Below are 12,032 nucleotides of genomic sequence, written 5' to 3' on the forward strand. Positions count from 1 at the left end.
GGTTCAAAAGTGAATAATGCCACTTGCTCAGCTCTTGTCTGGCTTTCAGTCACTTCCTCTGCTACCCACAAGCAAACTGGATCATTCTGGTGCTGATTCCCAGGTAAGTGGGTTTATGTACATTCTGGAACCCTGTGGGTCTCTCCTTTGAGGCTGGGAGTTTCTCCTGCTGCCTCAACCCCCACAGGTTTTTTCAGTCAGATGTTTTGAGGTTTTATTTCCCCATGCTGGAACCCCGGGTTGCATAGTCTGTCTTGCTCCCCAGTTGTCCATCCTGGGTTATCTGCATGCAAATGTGGGACTGCCTGCTGTGCCAGCTGCTGCTTCACCTGTCCCAGTCCTCCAGCCGCCATCTTGCCATGATTCTTGTCAATCCTGGCTGCACACCTTTGCCCCTCCTACTGGTCTGGATGAATGTTTCTTCTTTAACTCCTGGTTGTCGGACTTACATACCATTCAATTTTCTGGTGGTTCTGGCTATTCGTTGTTTTTAAATTTTTTGTTGTCCTTTTTTTGGTTGTGTGAGGAGGCAAAGTGTGTCTACCTATGGCTCCATCTTGGCCAGAAGTTCCCACAGGGCATGTCTTGATTACAACTAAATTTTAAAAAAAAAACTTTAACTTTACTCGAGGATCTTTTTTTTCATTGCTTTTTGAAGAGAGAGGAAGGAAGAGAAAGAGAAATATCAATTGTTTACCTCCTGTATGTGCCCAGACTGGGGATTGTACACATCCAGTCTAGGGACTGAACAGGAATCCTAGGCATACCCCAACTGGGAATTGAACCCCCAACCCTTTTTTATGGTACAATGTTCCAACCAACTGAGCCACATAGGCCAGGGAGCTGTATGAGCTTCTTCTATACAAATAGTTTGAATTTTAGTCATAATACTCCACAAATATTCTTCTAATATCACTAGCAAAGTGATGATAACTTGTAAGAATGGTATTATAGTTCCAGGGCTCATTTCACTAAAAACTAGAATAGAAATAAATACAATATGTCAATTTTATGTAATATTTTATGGATTCCTAAGGTGAATTGGGGTTGGAGATGGTATCAAAAGAGTTCTAAGGACTAAGAAAAATTGAAGAAAAGACAACATGAAGGAAAGAGCAGGTGACAGATGAATAGAGACAATCTGATGATCTGATGTTTCACAGTCATTTTTTCCAGCTGGATCTATGGCAAGGAAGAGTATCCATCTTCTCTGAATCTATAAGCATAATACCTAAACTGATATTTAAAATGGAGACCATCTTGTGGGTGACATAAACATGTAGTTGTCACCAGAACTCAAATATCATAACCATGGACTTTTATTTGGTCGTACTTTTAGAATTTCTCTAGGGTCTTTAGACTCACAGGGGTTAATTTAAGGAAGCATGCATTTTTTGCCTGTGATTTTAATATGTTTAAAATTAAAATCATGCTAATGTTGTTGAAAAATTGTAGTTCTCCAAATTGTGTGTATTCTCCGTACTAAAATGATTACAATGAGGACCAATCCATTTTATCCTTAACCAGTGAAAAGAATCACTAGACTCGTGAAAATTGTTTCTTATGAGCTCTTTTTTCATATTTTCAAAAGATCATTTACATGCAGTTTTTCATAAATCTAATCATATATCTACCATATTGCCCAGCAATTTTTACTGCTAGTTATTCAAAATAGTTAAAAGTATATGTCCACAAAAGGACATGTACAAGAATGCTTATGAGACTTTTTTTTTCACAGTACAGTTCCACTTATAGAATATTCAAAACCAAGCAAAACTAATCTACATGGCTACAAGTTGGGATAGTGACTCATTTGGGGGACTTGGTTACTGACAAGGGGTCAAGGGGGCTTTTGAGGGGCTAGTTATGTTTTATCTTGATTCAGGTGTTGGTTACACAGGTGTGTTCAGTTCATAAAATCTCATCACATTGTAGATATAAGTTGTGTGTGATTTTCTAAATTAAAAAAATAAATTTTATTGTATACTGTTTGTTTTCCTTGCCCTAGAAGATGCATCTGCAAAAATATTGCTATATGGGCTATCTGAAATTTTCCTGCCTGTGTTTTCCTCTAGGACCTTTATGGTGTCATGATATAGGTAAGTCTTTTGTTCATTTTGAGTTCATTCTGGTGTATGGTGTGAGTTGGTGTTCTAGTTGCATTTTTTTGCATGTACCAATCCAGTACTCCCAACACCATTTATTAAATAAACTATTTTTACTCCATTATATGCTCATGCCCTATTTGTTAAATATTAACTGACCATAGAAACATGGGTTTACTTCTGGGCTCTCTATTCTGTTACATTGATTCTATCTGTCTGTTCTTATACCAGTACCAGACTGTTTTATTTACCATGGCTTTGTAGTATAGTTTTATACCAGGTATTTTGATCTTTCCAGCTTTATTCTTCTGTCTCAAGATCACTGACACCACTCTTATTCAACATAGCACAGGAAGTTCTAGCTACAGCAATCAGACATGAAGAAGTAAAAGGCATTCAAATTAGAAAGAAGGAAGTAAAACTGCCATTATTTGCAGATGACATGATAGTTTACATAGAAAACCCTATAGGCTCTACCAAAAACTACTTGACATATAAGTGAATTTTGGAAAATAATGGGTTACAAAGCCAATATTCAGAAATTGATAACAATTTTGTACATCAACAATAAACTATCAGAGAAAAAGAAACTAGGAAAAAATTTCATTTACTATAGCAGCAAGAAAAATAAAGTACCTAGTACTAAATTTAACCAAACAGGTAAAAGTTCTGCACTCAGAAAACTATAGAACACAAAAGAAAGAAACCGAGGAAGATACAAATGAAAACATAAACTGTGTTCATGGACTGGAAGAATCAACATCTTAAAATGTCCATCCTACTCAAAGCAATTTCTATTAAAATACTGATGGCATATTTCACAGATCTAGAACAAATATTTCAAAAGTTATATGGAACCAAAGAAGACCCCAAATAGCCTCGTTTTCTAGTTCCTTTACATATAAGTTTAGATGGTTTATGTGAGATCTTTCTTGTTTCTGTATTAGACTTGCATTGCTAGGAATTCCCCTTTTAGGAGTGCTTTTGCTCTGTCCCATAGATTTGGTGGCTGTGTTTTTAACTTTCATTTCTCTCAAGGTATCTTTTGATTTCTTCCCTGATCTCACTGTTTGACAGGCACCAAACCCTACTTAGGCAAATTCCACTTTGTGTGGTCAGTACTTTCACAGCAGCTCCCACACTGTGATTGGGGTTGAGCTTCACAGTCAACCAGCCTGAGGGTAAATCCCACAAACAAGCTGGCTTATCACAGTCAAGACAGGAAGGTCCACATAATCCACACAAGGGATATTTCTGGAGGACCCAGCTCAGGTGATCAAGAAGACCTCACCACTGGTCCTCACAGGACACCTATTACACAAGGCCATCGCACAAAAACTGGGAATTATAGAAAACTTATCTAATATATAGAAACTAATGTGAAGATGCAACCAAAATGGAAACATCATAACCTTGGTGCCTTATGTTTAAGACAGTGGAATTACAACATGGAGGAACCCCAACTAACTAAAGGAACAATACTTGCCTATCAGAAATATTTTCTTTTAAAAATCTCTGTAAGTTAGAAATATACTTCCACTGCTAAGATTATAACCTAAGAACCCTGAAACACCAATCCAAAATAACCTATGCACCCCAATGTTCATAGCAGCACAATTTACAATAGCCAAGTGCTGGAAGCAACCTAAGTGCCCATCAACAAATGAGTGGATCAACAAACCATGGTACACTTACACAGTGGAACTCTAAGCAGCAGAGAGAAAGAAGGAGCTCCTATCCTTTGCAAGAGTATGGATGGAACTGGAGAGCATTATGCTAAGTGAAATAAGCCAGTGGGTGAGGGATAAATACCATATGATCTCACCTTTAACTGGAACATAATCAACAAAAGAAAAAAAGCAAACAATATATAACCGGAGACATTGAAATATAGAACAATCTGACAATAGCCAGAGGGGAGAGGGGAAGGGACAGTGAGGAGAAGGGTTTTCAGGAACTACTATAAAGGACACATGGAAAAAACCAAGGGGGAGGGTGGAAACAAAGAAGGGAGGTGGGTGTGGAGGGGGTGGGGAGAAAATGCAGACAACTGTAATTGAACAACAGTCGAGTAATTTTTTTAAATATATTTTATTGCTTATACCATTACAGTTGTTAATTTTAAAAAATATATAACATCATATGTCTTGTTTAATCTATGGCAAGCTAAAACCTGGCAGTTTAATAATAAAATGAATGAAGGACATTTGGAATGTTAAAAAAAAAGAAATCTAATTCTCCTGATTAAACCATAGAAATTTGTGTAGTAGATAGTGCCACTCTATATTGTAAATAATTCTACATAATATAAATTTTTAGTATTTTTATTTAAGTATAAACACACAGTCCAGAGAGCTCAGTGGCAGCCCTGGTTCAAGCCCAGGCTGTCTGACTATAGATTCCTGGCCTAAACTCATAAGTATTAAACTATTGTGCCTCTTTCTTCCTTGCCAGCACAGATATAAAGTAAATAATTATTTATTTGCTTTTTCTTCAAGTAAGTGATATAACTCAGTGGCAGTGGATTTATTTTCAAAATACAAACTTGTATTCTCAGGAGTAGACTTCTTAGTAATAACCTAGCATGCTGGTTAGCTAGTTCTCTCCCATGTAAGTCAGATTATTTCAGCCACTGGAACCTACCAAGTCCATAGTGCCTAGGGAAGAAAGTAGAAAGTAGGAAGAAGAGGACTTAAATACAGCATCATGGACCTTTGAAGATATGTTATTGTCACTGTTAGTCTAAATAAATTTACAAAGGGAAGAATTTGTTTTCATTGTATAAAGCTCACTAGAACCTTTCAGATTGGTGCTTCCTGTGGCCTCCAAGAATTCATATCAAAATTGGAAGCACTGAGCTCTTTTACTTTATCCCTATCTCATCATGTTTCATCAGTAGTGGCAATAGCAGAAAACAGAATTTATTTGATCCAGAATAATACTTGAAGTAAATCATGTATATTGATTTACTGAACTCTTGATAATGAAGCAGGACCCAAATGTAAAAGAAAGTGGTCATAAAAGAACCTCTGATATTTTGTCGAAGTGATGTTTTTTTGTTTTTGTTTTTGGGTTTTTTAAATTTAATCTTTATTGCATTTTTTTTTACTTTACCATTTAGTCCCCTTATATAGCCCTCCCCTCAGCAATCACTAACTCTTGTCCATGCCCATGAGTCCTTTTTCCTTTTGCTCAAACCTTCCACCTGCTAACCTGCCCACACCGCTGGCTGTCATCCTGCTCTCCATCCATGAGTCTGTTCCCATTTTCCTTGTAGTTCAGTTTGTTCATTAGATTCCACATATGAGTAAAATCATATGACATTTGTCTTTCTCTAACTGGCTGAGTTTTGATGGGTTTACTGTGCCTAAAGAAATACATTTATTGACTAAATATAGCATATGATTCTCCAATATGCAGGTGCAGGAAGCGGAAAAATTTATATATAGATCTACTGTTGTGGCATCTCTGGAACCTGTGCTAACCATAAGGCTCCTAATTACCAGATGCCATGCAGCTTTGAGTTAGATTTAGAAAATTACTGAAGATGCCAAATTCACATTTAAAGAGAATAAAAAAGCACACAGCATTATCAAATAAGCTTATGAATCAAATATAGAACCCAGTGAAATTTAGCCATGGCCTCTCTGTTTTCATGTTTGTGATGCTTTATTTGGTCATTGAATGTGAAAATAAATCCATACAGATCCTTTGCTTTTTAAATGTGTAGTCACAGGGTACAAGCCAGCAAATAGCTGGCAACAGAACTAATAGAAATTATCCTGAATACTAATGTTTAAAATTATCTGAGCATCAAAGTGATCTGAAATATATTAGATTTCAAAACACAATCTTTAACTTTCTCATGATAACTAGCATCATAGTAGGCATTAACCAACCTTACTCTTTAGACCTTTACTTTAAAAAATTCTAGAGCCCAAGCCTTAGTAAATCAATAGCATTTTGTAGTGATCCTGACACTGCTCTGTTTCCTCCATTCATGCCAGATGTTGGAACTGGTTTGCCAGCATTTGTCAGTTGAGTCATCAGAGATCACTATGAAGATATATGGCTTTCAGGGGCTGCTCTGTTGGTCACTGTGACAAAGAAGAATTGGATTCTAGACTTTCCTCTGCTCTACCACAGAATTGCTGAGGGACAAATATGTATTGAACTCCCCAGCTTCCAGATAGTGCCCCCCAATTTTAGCCCCAGAAAATAACATTATTTAGAAATATGGTTTTGGCAGATGTAATCCAGTTAAAATGAGATGATACCAGATTAGAGTAGGCCTAAATCCAGTATGCCTGATGTCCTTATAATAGGAGAAAATGAAAGATAAGAAATACCCACAGGGGAGGGTCATGTGATGACAGAGGCAGGGCTTGGAGTGCTATGTCTGCAATGCAAGGAACACCAAAGATTGCCTGTAACCACTAGAAGCTAGGAAGAAGTAAGGAAGGAGTTTTTGGAGATGTCATGGTTCAGCTGACACTTTGGTTTCAGACTTCTAGTCTCCAAAACTATGAGATAAAATTTCTGTTGTTTTAAGCTACTCAGTTTGTGGTACTTTGTATAGTAATCATAATATCTAATTCAGAAAAGATCTGGTAGAGATATAAATGTTTCCAAAGATTTATTACTAAATAGTTGAGAAAAACAGTGTGAAATATATGGCGGGTTTTTCTTCTTGCTCTCAATCCATCCTCCACAAGCGTATAAGAAACAAATATTTCCTTTGAGGCCATAGCTGTAGGTATCTCTTAGTCAACAGCAGGTCTTTGGTCACTCTCCATGATTGTATTTTACTGCATTTCTACGGTAAAGTATAACCAGAGAGTATGACTAGAGACTCAGGGCCTCTTCTCTCAGTGACCAGCAGTGTTTTCTAAAATGGTGCCTGTGAAACTTTGAATCCGAGATAACCCTCATGGATTAAAGACAAAGATATAAGCCTTTCTTTGCAAAAAATATTCAGCACCTGGCTTAAGAGCATGCACATAACATGGCACTATTACACACATAAGCTTGCAAAAGTGGTTTAACCTTCTCAAGCCTTGATCTCATTACCTGTAAAATCAGAACAATGGTACTGTCTGCATCATTCTGTTATTTACACAGTTGAATTAATACATAAAAAAGTGCTTAGATGATAGCTGTTATGCAAACACTCTTATTAATGGTTATTTTATTGTTTATGACAGCCTTAAATGTCTCAGAGGGAGTTTAATACTAACCAGCAGTTCTTGCCATGGTGATTACAATCATGACTTTGGCCTTTAGATTTAATCCATGAAAGAAAATTCTACACTTAGGTAGCATTACCTACTAGTCCAAAAGGTATATAGTATACAAAATGAAACTCAGTAAATGCTGTATTTTTCATTCCTTACATATGGGATACTAATCTGGAAACTATCTTATGATGAGAAAGTTCAATATAAAGGATATTAAGGCCTAGTAGGTTTTTTATTTGACTTCTATTTTCCAAAACTACAACAAATAAAAAAGTTTGGAATAAAACTGAGACAAATGTTTATACATTGCCCATATCTTTTACCCACCAAAGTAAAACCATGATGTAAAGTAGTTATCGCTTTGGTCAATAACCTTGTATGTCTCTTGACACAAGCAACATCATAGTTTTCTAATGACAGTCACAAAAGATCATTTGTGCACTGTAAGAAAACCTTTTATTTCACCTTCTTGAATTATACAGAGAGAACACCCTTGACCTTTAGCCAGAGCTTAGTGCCAGTTTTAAGTGACACATTCAGGAGAGTTGGCAACATGTTTTTCTCTTATGACATAGACAATTATGATTTCATTGGCATCTGATCCACTACCCTTGTAAGGCTGACAGGATCTCTCCATTGTTCAGAAAACACAAGCATCTTAACTAAAAATTTGATCTGTCATGAATATCCTGGCTTCCTTGATTTCACAGTCCTTCTTCTCTGAAAATATATTTCTTTCCAGAGATAAAGTTGGTTATACTTAAAAGAAAATGTGAGATATATTTACAATGTTTCTACATGAAGTTGCCTATTTGGGCTGCTTAGTTTCTTTGTCCTCTGTGTTGAGTTATTTGCTCAAAGCATATAGTAACAGAGTGAGATGGCAAAAGGTGGGTGAGTACTAACATACTATTGCATTGAGCTTACATTCAAATTTTACATGGTCTCTGGCCAAACCACTTTCAAGAGAACTAAGAGTCATTCTTCATTTCCAAGCAAGTCCTTCTTCATTCCCTACATTTAGTTCACCGAACGAGCAGTGTGGCATTACTCCACTTATTACCGGAGACTTCCAGGTCCTGGCCTGACATGTAAAGAGCTTGGAAGTAATTACTCCCATCTTTACAACAACAAAAAACACTAAGAAAAACTAAAAATCTATGACTTATTTTAGACCCATCAGAGAACTCAGGTCACAAGGCAAGCTATCAACCTGAAAACTGGATAGAGGGAGACCGAGAGACTGAGAATTTACTGGGAGTAGAAGCTGCACCTGGTAGGAAGGATGAAAGGATAATTGACCAGTTCTTAGTCGCTGAGTGTGGACTGGCTCCAGGAAAAACAAAAACTCCTTCAGGCCCAGTCTTAGGGGGGTCACTTTTGTAAGTTTTACTTCCAGGAATCCACCAGATTCACAAAATGATTCGGAAAAATCCCCGCCTACTNAAAAAACACTAAGAAAAACTAAAAATCTATGACTTATTTTAGACCCATCAGAGAACTCAGGTCACAAGGCAAGCTATCAACCTGAAAACTGGAGAGAGGGAGACCGAGAGACTCAGAATTTACTGGGGGTAGAAGCTGCACCTGGTAGGAAGGATGAAAGGATAATTGACCAGTTCTTAGTCGCTGAGTGTGGACTAGCTCCAGGAAAAACAAAAACTCCTTCAGGCCCAGTCTTAGGGGGGTCACTTTTGTAAGTTTTACTTCCAGGAATCCACCAGATTCACAAAATGATTCGGAAAAATCCCCGCCTACTTGAAGCAGGAAGAGGGAACCCATTAATGAAGGCCTGCCCTCAACGGAAACTGTTTCACCGTAGCCTAAGGAGCTTGGTTGGGTGTTAGCAGAATCTAACCCACAGAGGAAGGGAAACACCCAATTGCAGCCTCTTCTAGTCTTTTCTTTTTCTTCTATTTTTAAACCGTTGTTCAAGTAGAGTTGTCTCTGTATGTATCTTTTCTTGTCCTCTTATCTCCCCTAATCGAAAGAATACAGCTGAGGAGCACTTGTGAAGGTCACATCCAAGTGGCATGGCCTGACACCTACTCATAGAAACATAGAATACGAAAGAATTCTATTCTAGAGTTTTGGCTTTTCCAGAATGCCTTTTAGTTAGAATCACACAGTATGGAATCTTTTAAGAATGGCTTCTTTAACTTTAACTTAGATATGTGCATTTAAGTTTCATTCATATCTTTCTGTGGCTTGATAGCTCTTATCACTGAACAGTATCCCACTGCAGGCATATATGGTGTGTTTATCCATCACCTATGAAGGATCTCTTGCATGCTTTCAGTTTTCGTCAATTATGAATAAATCTGCTATAACCATTCACATGCAGGGTTTTTTTTGTGGACATAGTTTTCAGATCAGTTGGGTAAAATATCTAGGAGCACAACTGCTGAAGTGCATGGTAATACTTGCTTAGCTTTGAAATAAAGGAGAGGAAGTATTTTTAAAATCACTTCCATTACAAATGTTTTATGATCCTACCAGAAGATAGCATTAAATGTAAACATTAAATGTTCTCACCACAGAAAAGTAATGGTAATTATATGATGTGATGGAGATGGAAGCTAACACTATAGTAGTAATAATATAATAGTATGTATGGGTATGAAATAAACATTTTGTACATCTTAAAGTTATATAATGTTACATTAATTATATTTCAATAAAGTTGACAATTGAGATGCTTTGTTGAAGAGAAATCTTATGAAATTTGGAATACCCTAAAAATCCCATAGTTAAATTGTATTTAAATTCTAATTAAAGAACATTACATTGAACATAGGGATGCATATATCTTTTTGAATTAGTGCTTTGGATTTATTCAGATGAATATCCAGAAGTGGACTTGCTGGATCATAAGGTACCTCTATTCTTAATTACTTAAGGAACCCCATACTATTTTTCATAGGGAAAGCACCAGTCTTCAAATCCACCAACAGTGAGTGCATGAGGGTTAGCTTTTCTCCATGTTCTCAACAACATTTGTTGTTTGTTGATTTATCGATGACAGCCATTCTGTAAGATATGAGGTGAACCTCTCTATGGTTTTAATTTGCATTTCTCTGGTGATTAGTGATGTTAAGCATTTTTTCACATGCCTACTGGTCAACTGTACATCCTCTTCGGAGAAATGTCTATTTAGATTCTCTGCTCATTTCTAAGCAGATTGTTAGTTTTTTTGGTATTAAGTTGTATGATCTCTTTATAAATTTTGGATATTAACCCTTTATTGGCTGTATAATTGGTTAATAGCTTTGCCCAATCAGAAAGTATGTTTTTCATTTTTTGATGGTTTTATTTGCTATGCAAATACATTTTAGTCTGATGTGGTCCCATCTGTTTATTTTTTTTTGTTTCCCTTGCCTGAAAAGATATGTCCAAAAATATTATTAAAATCAATGTAACAGAGTTTACTGCCTATGTCTTCTTCTAGGAATTTTAGGGTTTCAGGTCTTGCATTTAAGTCTTCAATCCATTTTAAGTTTATTCTATATATTGTGTACAAAAGTGGTCTAGTTTCATTTTTTGCATGTACCTTCTCAGTTTTCCTAACATCTTTTATTGAGGATAGTAGTTTTATCCTACTGTTATTCTTCCTTCTTTTGTCACAGATTAATAGACCATTTAGGTGTGGGTTTACTTCTTTCATGTCTACTCTCTTCCACTGATCTATGTGTTTTTATGTCAGTACCATGCCGTTTGATTGCTATAGCCATTGCAGCATTATTTACAATAGCCAAGATATGAAAGCAACCTATGTATCCATCTATAGACAACTGAATAAAAAAGATATGTTACATATATATGATGAAATATTAGTCAGCCATAAACAATGAAATCTTACCATTTGAAACATCATGAATGAACATAGAGGGCATATTGCAAACTGAAACAACTCAGAAAGAGAAAAAATGCCACATTATCTTACTTATATGTGGAATATAAAGAAGAAAATAAGCAAAAAACAGAAACAAACTCACAGATACAAAGAACAAAGGTATGGTTTTCAGATAGATGGGAGGAGTATTGGGGGATCATCTTGTGCTTGTTCCAATATGGCCACCTTCAGATGTGTGGATGTGTGGATCTTTTGGGTGTGTTTGTATGGTGAACAGGTGATCCTTTGTTGAGTTATAACTGCCTTACTTGTAAATTTAAGGAGAGAAATAATGGACTCTTTTCACTCCACAATGATGCTGTGGATACTGCTTTTTAAATTGCCCTTTGTGTATACAAATAACATGAGGTTTAGAAACAGATAATTCATGGCATGATGTGCTTATATTGTATTGGGAGCAGGGCAGAAGGCTGCATATGTTTCTAGGTTGAGTTTGTGTTGTTGTTGGTGTGAGAGTTTAATTTCGATTTTTGCATATTTTCATAATGAACACATAGTTTTTCATAGAGGATAGTTATGAAATGTGGCTTCTGGGATCTTGGCAGCATTGCTGTGAAAACAGGTAAATTTTCCTAAGAAACTTATAGGTTTGGACATTTAACATCATAGTTTAGATCTCTACATGTTTTGCTCCTTCCATTAATCATCCACAGTATTGTCCTGAGTGGAAAGTTAAAGAAATCTTTATACTTTTAAGAAACAATTAATATTATTCTTACTTAAGTACACCATCATTTCAGGCATTAAAAAATAAATTATTTACCACATTAATCCTCT

This window comes from Sturnira hondurensis, unplaced genomic scaffold (assembly GCF_014824575.4).
Source record: "Sturnira hondurensis isolate 20B ecotype Veracruz unplaced genomic scaffold, ASM1482457v3 Scaffold0024805, whole genome shotgun sequence".
Lineage (NCBI taxonomy): Eukaryota > Metazoa > Chordata > Mammalia > Chiroptera > Phyllostomidae > Sturnira > Sturnira hondurensis.